The sequence below is a fragment of the Haliotis rufescens genome, unplaced genomic scaffold (assembly GCF_023055435.1).
Source record: "Haliotis rufescens isolate VD_foot unplaced genomic scaffold, xgHalRufe1.0.p SCAF_25, whole genome shotgun sequence".
NCBI lineage: Eukaryota > Metazoa > Mollusca > Gastropoda > Lepetellida > Haliotidae > Haliotis > Haliotis rufescens.
In genome coordinates, this window is record NW_025963946.1 from 7,606,586 (window position 1) to 7,619,343 (window position 12,758).

Here is a 12,758-nt window from a genome sequence, read left to right on the forward strand (position 1 = left end):
TGCACAACCACCATTAGCTAAAGTGATGACGTAAATCCTGCTGGGGTATCATGCAGGAAGCAGAGGTACTGTAAGTCCCCATGATCCCCAGCGAGGTGGCCTATAGCTTTAGTTACTGGTGGCCCGTGTTTTAAAACTATATAATAATATTGTTAAGCTCAAATGTTTCATAAATTGTTTCTAAATGTATAATACTCAAATATGTTTCACAACTTGTTTTTAAATAAAAAATGCATTAACAACTAAATTGTAAATATATTAACTTGGTCTCGTCGCTGTAGTATATGGCGGAAATAATGCCGATGTGACGTTAAATTTTAACTCACTCACTTTTCCAAAATCGCGACTCAGAAGACAACAATGCATAGATAACGAACTGTAAGATTCGCGGTGATGGTTGGAAGGGTCCGTTGTAAGAATTGCACTTATTCGTTCATTTGTTTTGCGCATATTGACTCTTGCTGAGTTGCTGTCGTTTTCCTCGAAAGATTATACCTGCTGGTTCTAAAACTGATCGGAAGCGGGTGTGTACGATCCTTATATGGAAACGCAAGCTCCTTCCCAGCGCGTGACACCTTCGTTACACTCTCGCTATAGAGAGCACCGCGAACGGACTATCGCTGTGAGGAGCTTGATGGCAACGGGCTAAAGGGACAGCACTCTCATCAAGACCCTGACTGGGTTGTTTCTGTAAACAAATGCCGTAACGTTGAAATAACTCAGGTAAGTTTGCTGTTTAGTTATTAAACAGATAAAATCCAACCAAAGTAGTATTTAAGAAATGTGGTTTAGCAGGAGTAAGGTGATATTTGTTCATAGTTTCACTTGATAAGCATGACTATCCGCGATGTTGTCTCGTTCACATGTTCACTTCCTGCATGGTCATGTCGATACTCCGTGATCAGCTGATCATTGCAGTCTGCAGCTAATTCATGTCGGTGGAGTAAGTTGTGTTACGTAATTTCCATGTAGTTTAAGTTTAACAGCCATTCCTGTCTGGAATTGACACAACTCATCTCATTTCGGTAATTAATAAACCTTATAATAACACAGTAAAACAAATTATATAAACTCATTAATATTCTGGAGGTCGTGATCTTTAAATAATCATTCTGATTCAGATTGTTGAAGCAAAAAGCCACAAATGAATGAATGAATGAATTAATGATGTTTATTCTCGTTAATCACGGCAGTGATACAGAGATGTAATTGGATACAGGAATTAGATACAATAGGAGAAAACATGTCAGTGGAACATTTCCATACAGGATCTTATATAACTTGCCAGTTTTAATAGAATTGGCTTATAAGTAATAGACATTAAATGAGAGAATTTAATGGCAGAAGGATACATACAGTAGTATTGAGGCAAAAACTTGTTTCTAATTTCTGAGAGTTTTGGACATTCTAATAAAAAGTGCATTTCATCACATATCAAAGTTTTACACAATGTACATTTTCTTTCCTCTCACAATATTATACCATCTTCCTGTTTCAATGGGTAATCTATGATTTGCTGTTCTAAAACGAGCAAGAGAGACGCGTAAGGTGATTGGTAGTTCTAGTAAATAAGGTTCTAGGGATGGTAACTCTTTAAACATGTTATAATACTAACCTTTAGATGAATTTTCCTTTGATTCTCTCCATCTTTGCAGAAAATTATCAATGAGAACACATTTCACATTTTGTTTCAACCAAACAACACTAATAAAGGTTTGAGACAACCAAATGTAATTAAAGCCTATATTTTGAAGAATACATTTTACTTCTTTTAATAGTGGGAAATGGTAATTTGGATTTGCAATGGACATTTGAAACATAAGTTTATATACTATACTAGAAAGGCTAGTTTGTGATGATGTTAGCTTGCACCAATATGAAATCATTCTTATCTTGATGAAAATGCTGAGAGGATACCTCCTTAGTTAACCATATACCATGTAAGCAGGTGTTGACTGTTTTAACTTGAGAATATTGTTGCAACATGTTTTTTGTTTTTTTTAGTTTAGTTCTTTTACTTTTTATTTAAAAAGGTACCGGGTTTTGCCGGGTTGTAGCTGACAAAATATCCAGTCTCTATACATACTCATGGGCCTCATATTTCATGTTTGATACAATTTACACACATATATAATTTACAGTACATTGATACATGAAATAAATCAAGTTACCTTGTAGTTTTGAGCCAAGTCACACCATACACTGATGCCCAGAAAGTACAGGTCCCCAGAAGAGCCTCAGTCCATCATGGTGTACAGTCGCTGTCCAGTGTACACCAGAAGCATGGTACACCTTGCTTCACAGTATGAGGTACAAAATAATATTTTGACAATAAATAATCACACAATGTAATGAACTTTTTTGTATATCTATAATATTCTACATTGTAGCAAGAGTGTCTTTTGATGTAAAAGTGTAGTGTGGATGACATATGAAAGTATAGTGTGAATGGCATATAAAAGTATAGATCTGATACAATTTGTACACAGTTAACTGATGACATTTGTATTTAGGCACCCAGTAAGGCCGAAAGTAAGCATGACATGCCTTAAACAGATGATGACTATCGCCACCTACTTTTACCATCACTTAGTCAGTGTACATATTATTTTGACAAATTTATCTAAAAAAATTGTTTTATTTTTCAGGTCCCTGAATGATAATATAGAAGAAAATAAAAGTGACAAAACCCTTTCCATATTCATAAGAAATATCCGTCAAAAACAGAGGTGATTGTACGATTCTGACTAAATCATGAGCACGTGTTAATGAATCGCTATCAAATAGTGATGATACCAGGTGTTTGCGAAAGGTGAGAGTATCCTGCCCCACCGGTGTCAGAAGAAAACTTCTGGTGTTGAGATCCATTTTCATTGTGTACAAATTGTGTTTATTTACATGCAGAGCTACAAGTAACAAAATATTAGTGTGTCTTGTGAGGTACAGTTCTTCAGACAACAAGAGAACTGAGGTTTTGAAATAGTCAACCAGTGCACTAACAAGTTGCCACTAAGCATTTAGCCAGTGCTTGTGCTATTTTCTTCAGTCTTTTTCCCTGGCCTTCACCCTTGCCTGAACTACCCCATCCAGCATCAGCCACCCTGTATTACAGAAACTTATAAAAAGAAACAGCAAAGGCTGATTGTTGTCAGAGACCAAAAAACAAGATTTCAATGAAAAAAGTTTATTTTAGTGAGCATAGAGAAAATCAGTACATACATCAGATAGAAAATGTTCACGAATCACCTCGACAACCAAAGAATGAATAACTCTGATTCTTCAACTATTCCTGCAAATCCAAAAATTGAACCTCTTGTTTATAAATAAGGTGTTAATAGATACTGAAATGAAAAAGTGTCTTTTATTAACAAAGCATTACATAAATATCGTACTGTTTGAATATATATTTTTGTCATTCAGTCTGGAGGGAAGCCTATAGAAGAAGCAACTTATATTGATGATATATGTATAATTTTTATACCATGTTAATAATTGCCAAAACAGTTTATAGTTTTCTATCATGTTGACATGATGTGTTTATTACTATTGGTTTGAATAATTCTTAAAATATTGTGGACATGTTTCAATATCACTGATGTAATTTCATAACCTTACAAGTTACATATGTTTTTATAACTGTCTCGCAAGTAAACATTTATGGTACTGGAGATTTATTTTACATGGCAGATTTGTTTGTTTTACATGATAGATCTTGCATAATAAAATAAATTGATGAAAGCAAATCATGTTTTATTTTTTCTAAACTTCATTTCAACATGTTCAAGTGTTTATATAGAACAGGGTGGTGGAGTAGCCATGTTGTTAAAGTATTTGATCCTCACGCTTAAGACCCAAGTTTGATTCCCAACATGGGTACAATGTGTGAAGCCCATTTGTGGTGTCCCCCCGCTGTTATATTGCTAAAAGCGGCGTAAAACCCTACTCACTCACTCATATAAATAAAATTATTGCAGATATTATAAATCTGAACTTGTTGAAGATGCAAAACCATCTTAATCTGAAACTGTTCCAGATGATTGCTGAAGGGAACAACACTAAATAATTATTATTATGATTTACCCATTCCTTGATTGTGGGGTTCTGAGGTCAATCCTTTGGGACATATACATCTGTTTCCACCCTTCTTTAGAGTCACAGCATTACATTCATAAAGCAAAGAATTAATCAAAGATTTCAGGGCATATTTTCAAATGAAATTTGAACTCTGGTTCATCTTCTGGTCCACTGGTGTAAACAACTCATTGCATTAGGCCTACATACTGTATTTTCTTATGAAATTGGATTTTTACCATGTGATATAAGATATGTTAAAATTTAGAACACACTGAGCACAGGTTATGGGGCTGATCTGCATGCGATTATTTCGAGTCAGTTAGGACAAAGTTTTAAGGGGTGGTTGTTACAGATGATTTGCCCAAAACATCAGATCAGGAGGTCTAAATTTCCAAACAAAAATTTACAATTTCAAATATTCTTTTATTAATTTTCAATAAGTTTTAATTATAGTTTCTTAAATAATTTATATATATTGATAGTGACAGTAAATGACAGCATTTTGTTAACATTTTACATACAGAACAAACCAAAAACCTATTAAAAAGATATAGGTCTACTGCAGTAACTGGTTTCAAACACTTAAACACTTCAATTATTGAGTGATCTATCGTTTCACTTTCAAATGGGGATGGTTTTGCTCGGCTGGTGCTGGTGCTGGTGTGACGGACGCAATTTAGTTACTTATCCATAAAATATGGCAGTTATTTTGAATTTGGATGGGAAAATGTTCTTAAAGGATCTTTTTTTTCCCCCGAGTACGCAACCGACGTACCAAATTTTCGTGTTACTCAAAGTATATGCCCTTGTAATCAGCTGGTAATGTGTAATCTTGTTGAGACAACGTTTGGCGTTTCATCAAAGAGTCCAATCCTATTATAACATTTTTTCGGGAACCTATAAGATGGCATATTCAAAAATCTTAACCAATATTTAAGAACCTTTATATAAGAAGTTTTATACATTGGAAATCTGCCACAATCACCATATTCCATAACACTAGGTGTATTAAGCTACATTTACATTTTCATAAATATTACATAGAGGTTTGCTCATTTTACAACTAAGACCAAGGGAATACAGAAGTGACCATAACTTGTTGTACAGAGTCAAATGCCTTTGCAATGTCAACGAATAGAGCGTTCCACCTTTTGTACTTAGATACTTTTGTGCGATTGTTTGTAGTATAAACATATTATCAATAGCTGTACAACCTTCTCGATATCCAGCTTGGGCTTCCCTTCACTTATTTTATCCATAGTATTACTATTACCCCTAGAACACTAATCTCTTATTAATGATAGATGTAAATGTCTGACTGAATATGCTAAAAAGGGTAGTTTCTGGAACCTTCATGTACTGGATGCAGATGGAAATGATGAAATCAATCACTTACAGGTGAGGTGGGGTTTAACCGCCCGTCCAAGATTATTGCACTTATATAGCGACGTGCATAGACGGGGGGGGGGGGGGGGGCTGCTTGTGCTAGTCCGGACTGATACCGATTAATAGTGCTAGCCCACTGAAATACCATGCCACAGTTTATCAGGAATATCCCACTATGACCAACTCCGAGCCGACCAGTCCTTGTTTTAGCCCCTTAATGCAGAGCACCAGACAGGGTAATAACAAGTACCATCTTTTAACATCTTTTGGTATGAAGTGGCAAGGGATCAAACCCCGGACCTTCAGCTCTCCGGGCGGATGCTCTACCACTAGACCATGGAAGCTGTCACTTACATGTATGTCCATATCAGGAGTGGACAGGACAATCGGGTACGAGAGAGACCCGGATATTGATGACGTTGATGTTTCTGCTGTGGCTTTCAACCATCTGGATGAGGTTTAGGTGGCGTGTGTGCAAGCAGATGAATCTCGATATATTTATCAAATTTCTGCTTCATACTTTGGTTGGGTGTTGTTGTCAGTGGGTAGATAAACTTTGTGAACAATGTTGGAAATACACAAGAACTGTTTCTGTTCAATGTCAGCTGTATTCTGTAGCATATAAGGGGGCATGGGTGGCCCAGTCCTCTGAGGAGCGCGATTCGCTATGCAGAGTTGCGTCCCTTGGGCATGCCAGAAACCTATGATTGTGGGTTTGAATACCGTTTCGCCCCGTTTATGTTTCTAGGTTTGTCAGCACCATACCTGTGCCCGTGGGTTTCACCGAAGCGGTAAACGTCGGAGACCTGTATCACTTCGGGCTTTCCTCCCACAATTAGCTTACACGCCGTGATATAACTGGAATACTGTTAAAACCAGCATAGATAAGGGGGGCAATGAAAGAATATTGAATTGACTCACGTTTGGGACATGTCAGAAAAATTTAGGTATATAAGTTGATCATTTTCTGATTTCAATCGCACCATGATGTAGTAGTGGTTGAGTTTGGTTTAACACCGATTTGACCAGTATTCCAGCTATATCAGGCGTGTCTGCTTGATGCGGGAGGAAAGTCCCACGTGATGCAGGTCTTAGACGTTTACCACTTTGGTGAAAATCACGAGCACGGGTATGGTGCTGAGAAATTTAGGAACATAGTCCGGGCGAACCAGGATCCGAAGTTTTCTAGTACACACAAGGGACGCAACTCTGCACATCGAATGTGGAACTTCAGACAACTGAGACAACCAAGACACCCGTGTCCCAGTGATATGCTTTGGCAAAGAAGTAATCATTAAAATAATACAATAGAATGAGTGAGGGAGTATGGTTTTACGCCGCTTTAAGCAATATTCCAGCAATATCACAGCGGGGGACACCAGAAATGGGCTTCACACATTGTACCCATGTCGGGAATCGAACCCGGGTCTTCGGCGTGACGGGCGAACGCTTTAACCACTAGGCTACCCGACCGCCCCTAATACAATAGAAAATAATACACAATAGGAGATACAGAAGTGATAACCAATCTCCTCTTGTCTCCAATAGATTGAGGTACTAAATAACAGTAAATTTTGCTTTCGATGATTTGGTCACCTGTGCTCCTGTAGGATTGTTTGGAAAGGAAGATAATAAATAAAAACAAGTTATTTCTCTGATTCTTATATTTGGAAAACAATATGGAGATATCTTACCAGCTAGAGATTGTAAAAAAATCCTCGTCTCAAATAGATGCAGGTACCTGTTTCAAGTAAATGTTACTTTAAAAGGTACTATAATGCAATATGAACATCATTTTCGCAAAAACATAAAGGATAGCAGATGCAGAGTGTAGTTCTAAGAAAGTTAATGTCAAATATAGCTAAAAAGGATAGAATTATCATTTAACCGCCCGCATGTTATCAGAAATCAGCCACTGTAAGTTGATAATGCCTCATGTTGCTTAATGACGGGCCATTATCATTATAGTGACGTCATCTGGTTTGTTCTATGACGTTTCCATATTTGTAAAAGTGGGTCAGTGGCGTTCTTGTTGATTGTAGTAAATGTTTCAAAACCGATATTGTTGTTTCTTTTTATATGATAACAAGTTCCATCCATTTGAGTCATAATAACGGTAACGCTATTTGTCAGGGCATTATCATTTCAACTGCCCTCCTTCGTCGGGCCTTTAATGGAAGACCTCAGGCTTCTGCAAATGATAATGCCCTGAAAAATAGCGTTACCCTTATAATATAAACCAGTTTTGATAAAAGTGAAAGGCAATATGTTTGATTGTTGTCAGCAACATGCACTGGTGTCACGATGAAATCGGATTTTGAAATAAATAATAAAATCAAGAAAAAAAACCCAAAAAACCAGACAACGTGATATTGTTTAGGTGGTAGGTTCTAATGAAAATAGGAACTGTAGGAACAACTGCATACCATAGTCATGCATCAACTGTTTCCTTGCATTTTTCGTAAGTAACAGTAAAGACAAGATATTTTATGGGTGACAACTTCTTTATTCTATTATGATGCGACGTTTCGGTAGAGATCATTGTACCGTTGTGAAGTAAGACAGCACAGTAAAGACCTATATATACTCACCGCCAAAAGAAACGCAAACCAAAGAAACATATAGAGTAAGGGAGTTTGGTTTAACGCCGTTTTTAACAGTATTCCAGTTATATCGCGGCGTGTCACTGTCAGCTTAATGTGGGAGGAAAGCCTGAAGTGATGCAGGTCTCAGACGTTTACCACTTCGGTGAAACCCACAAGCGCAGGTATGGTGCTGACAAACCTAGAAACATAATCAGGGCGAACCTGGATTCGAACCCACAATCATAGGTCTCTGGCGTGCCCAAGGGAAGCAACTCTGGACAGCGAATCGCGGCGCCTTAGACGACGGGGCCACCCGTGCCCCCAGAAACATATAGAGAAGTATGCAGGTTAAGAAGATATGTTTCCAATGTGTACCACTTAATGACAAAACTAACAATCAGTCAAGTGTTACCACTGTGTATTTATTCTTATCACCATATTCTCGTGATTTCCAAACTTTACCGCTAATCCTGCACAGGACATCTGGTGAACCTCGAGTCATGGATCTATGACGTCACATGTGATGCGTTCATAAGCGTCAGTTCACACAACATAACAGTATGTTCGTTTGTGCATCGACCCAAACTAATAACTCTTGAATATGAGAGTATACATTTAATCCTTATAAGATGTATATAATAGGGCTGGGATGAGTCCAAATTTACTACCCAGGTACCCTACCCACTATTACCGGACCCTACCCGGGTACCTGCTGTAGGTCTCGAGAGATACCTACAAAATATCCAATTGTGAATTTTTTTACCATACCCCTGGCAAAAAGTATTTAGATACATGTATTAAACAATCTGGTCATTCATACACTGAAGTTGACTTAAGTTATATCTTTATTCAACCATATGAAAAGTCAGAAAGAAATGCGAACATTAGTGACTTGAAGTGTAACCACAGAGTTCTAGATAATTTTTGTATTTTAAACATATATCACGTGATTAACCATGGGTCCGGATAGTCCTGTGGGTACCCGGGTCTTATTCAGTACCCACCCGACACGGGTACCCGAGTTACCCATCCCAGCCCCAGTATATAAGCATGTTTAACCCACAAACATAGGCTACTGTGATGCCTGAAGGAGATAGCTACGCAGCGAATTGCAGTCTAACTAACATCTTGTCTCTGAAATGAACATTGTTAACAATGAGAAACAGTTGTTGAATTTAAGTTAAAAAATATAATAAAAAGGAGCCCATAGACTCTCATTTCAGATTTTCTGATACTGCAGTACTTGCATGGGCTGAACTGGATATATTTGTTTCAGGGTCTGTATGACAGACTAAGCCATGTTGCAAGTTAGACAACTGGGACAACCCATGCTTCTTGCCCTGGATTACAGAGGACCCATTCTGCTCTAAGAGTGAGTGAGTGAGTTGGGTTTAACGCCGCTTTTAACAGTATTCCAGTTATATCACGGCGTGTCAGCTTAATGTGGGAGGAAAGCACGAAGTGATGCAGGTCTCAGACGTTTACCACTTCGGTGAAACCCAGAAACCTAGAAACATAATCGGGGCGAACCTGGATTCGAACCCATAATCGGGGCGAACCTGGATTCGAACCCACAATCATAGGTTTCTGGTGTGCCCAAGGGACGCAACTCTGCACAGAGAATCGCAGTGCCTTAGACGACCCGTCGCCCGTGGTACCCAAGACAATAAGAACAGGAATACAGAGCAGGATTACAACATGCATACACCACTGTTCTCATAATTTGTGATTTTAATATTTATCAAGGCAAAAATGATAAACAAACCTCAAGAAAGTCACATTTAATGTAACATCTGTGTATGGAGCAAATATAAGTTACAGAGGTGCTTAGCACAAACTTTTGCAAAACAAAACACAAAATACAAATCAATTAACATGATAACACTCATAAACAAAAACAATAGCACAATGCCGGATCTAGCTTTTAACAATTCTTCAGACGGTATTATATATACACCCAGAATAAGGACTACACATATATATTTGTGCTATATATGTATGTTAGCAGAATGAATCAATTCACCAAAATGGAACAGTTGCACGTTTCAGATTCTGTTATGTCCATTGTTTTAATGTTAGTAGATTCTGTATTCCATTTTGGAAAAGAAGTCTGCCTACAAATGATAAACCACTGGATTTTTAATAATTTAAAGCAAAACTGTGATAACACATTCATTATGATTTACTTTTTTTCATGAACATCAACTTGTTTCTCAGATTTATCATGTACAAAATTACATTGAATGTCTGGCAGATGGTCCTTCATGACAACCTCCTTCTCTCAAAAGCATCTTCCCGATGACTATAAAAGTCCAGTTTCCACCCTTGCCGAACTAGGCTGGTATTATGGAGTTACATTTTGGCTGGACTAACGAGTCTATGCATAGTCCAATCAAAATCTGGCAACGAAATCGAAATCCAGTTCGTAAACTGTCATGCAGATTACTGTCGATTGCAGGATTTGCAAAGCATGTGCACCTCCCAACTCGTTGTCAACAGATATTTTCTAAACCTTTTCATGTTTTTAATCAAGGCATGATTTGATGCAATGTAAGACCCATTTTATCACAATATAGATCTTGATTAACGATCAGATCGTCTTGACTGGGCGTCATTATTTTGTTTGAAACAAGTGCAAGTGATGGAATCGGATTGGTCCATAGGAGAGGCTCAGAAGCGACATAACTCATAAAAGCCACTTGTGGCGCTAGGATTGAGCACGGGAATTCCAGCCTAGTTCGGCAAGGGTGGAAACTGGACTTTTAAAGTCAGTTAACTCTCTTGCCTCGGGAAGATGCTCAAAGGAGGATCCAAACCATTTTTTTCAGAGAACCATATTGTGTGAGGCCAAATTATTTGGTAATTTGCTCCATGACTATTCGTTAATTGTTTGACCAAGATCGTAAAAATCACCACAATATTGCTTTCACTGTTATTGTAAAAATGATTTACAGCTTCAGGCTTCATATTTTAGTTGGAGTATATTACAGACAAAAGTGTCGTTCATATGAGTTCATCTGGTCTATGGCAATTTCTGGCCTGACCTAGAGTGTGATACACTGTTATTTTATGCAACATTTCCACTAAGAATCAAGCTTCACATTTCACATTTCGTTGAAGCTAAGTTATCACATCTGTATAGCTCAGTGCCAGAATACACGGTACAGTGCAACATGTACTCCATGCCCACACACAGTAACACATACATACAAGTTGGCTGGTTGGTTTGTTGTTTTACGCCACATTCAGCAATATCCCAGCTATATGACGACGGTCTGTAAATAATCGAGTCTGGACCAGACGAGCCAGTGATTGACATCATGAGCATCAATCCTTGCACTTGGGATAAGATGACATGCATCAACCAAGTCAGCGAGCCTGACACCCGTTCCCATTTGTCGCCTTTTACGAGAAGCATAGTCGCCTTTTACGGCAGGCATGGGTTGCTGAAGACCTATTCTATCCCAGAATCTTCACGGATCCCAAACATACAAGTAATACAAAAACAAAGTGCTTTACTTTGAAAAAGAAATTAGGTCCACTTGGCTGTGCAGCTCTCTTGAATATTTCTGGAATATTGCATCAGATTATGATAAACAGGTAAACAAACATATGACAATATTAAGGGAAATCTTGGCACAAAAAACCCCAGCATGAATATTCCATGATGGCACATGCAGAAATTCAGAAACATAACAAACTACCATTTTCAATATGGCTGTCAAATACTGGATCAGAAATCTGTGAAAAGTGTTTAAGAGACATCAATACTGCAATCAGTAGACACTGTGATACTATGATAAGCCCATAGGTTGTCCTTAAGACAGGGTAAGAAGTAAATTAAATATGGCCAAAAACATCTGACATGTTATTGGCCATACCGGTGCTTGCATTGCAATAAGCTGATATGTCAGATTAATGGGCAAAAATGACATTTCCATGTGGGTGTCACGGTGATAACTTGTCAACTCAGATAAGGTTTCTAAATCATTGAGGATCATTCTTGCCCAAAATTTAACTTGATAGGTCTCATAAGAAAATGTTAAAGTTTATGACAAAAGAAGAAAACACGAACCATACCATCAGCTCACTTGAACTGAAACTGAGTGAATAGTTGATTGTTTGTTTGTTTGTTGTTTAACGCCGCACTCAGCAATATTCCAGCTATATGACGGCAATCTGTAAATAATCGAGTCTGGACCAGACATTCCAGTGATTAATATCATGAGCATCGATCCACGCATTTGGGATCGATGACATGTTTCAACCAAGACAGCGAGCCTGACCACCCGATCCCGTTGGTCGCCTTTTACGACAAGCATAGTATGGGTTATGGGTTGCTGAAGACCTATTCTATGACGAGACCTGTGATCGAATAGCAGGTGTTCAGGATTTAAGATGCGTGTTCAGGTCTGATGTTATCAGTGTTTGATATCATGAGCATCGATCCATGCAATTGGGATACGATGACATGCATCAACCAAGTCAGCAAGCCTGACCACCCGATCCCATTAGTCGCCTTTAACGGCAAGCATGCGTTGCTGAAGACCTATTCTATCCCGGATTTTCACGGGTCGTCAGGAATGGGAGAGTGAGTGAGGGAATAACTGTTTTCAATGCAGAAGTATGTTGGATTCGATGGAATGAATTTGGAACCGAATGCGCATTATGAGGTATTTCATACGCTAAATCTTCATGTAACAGGTATCTTGG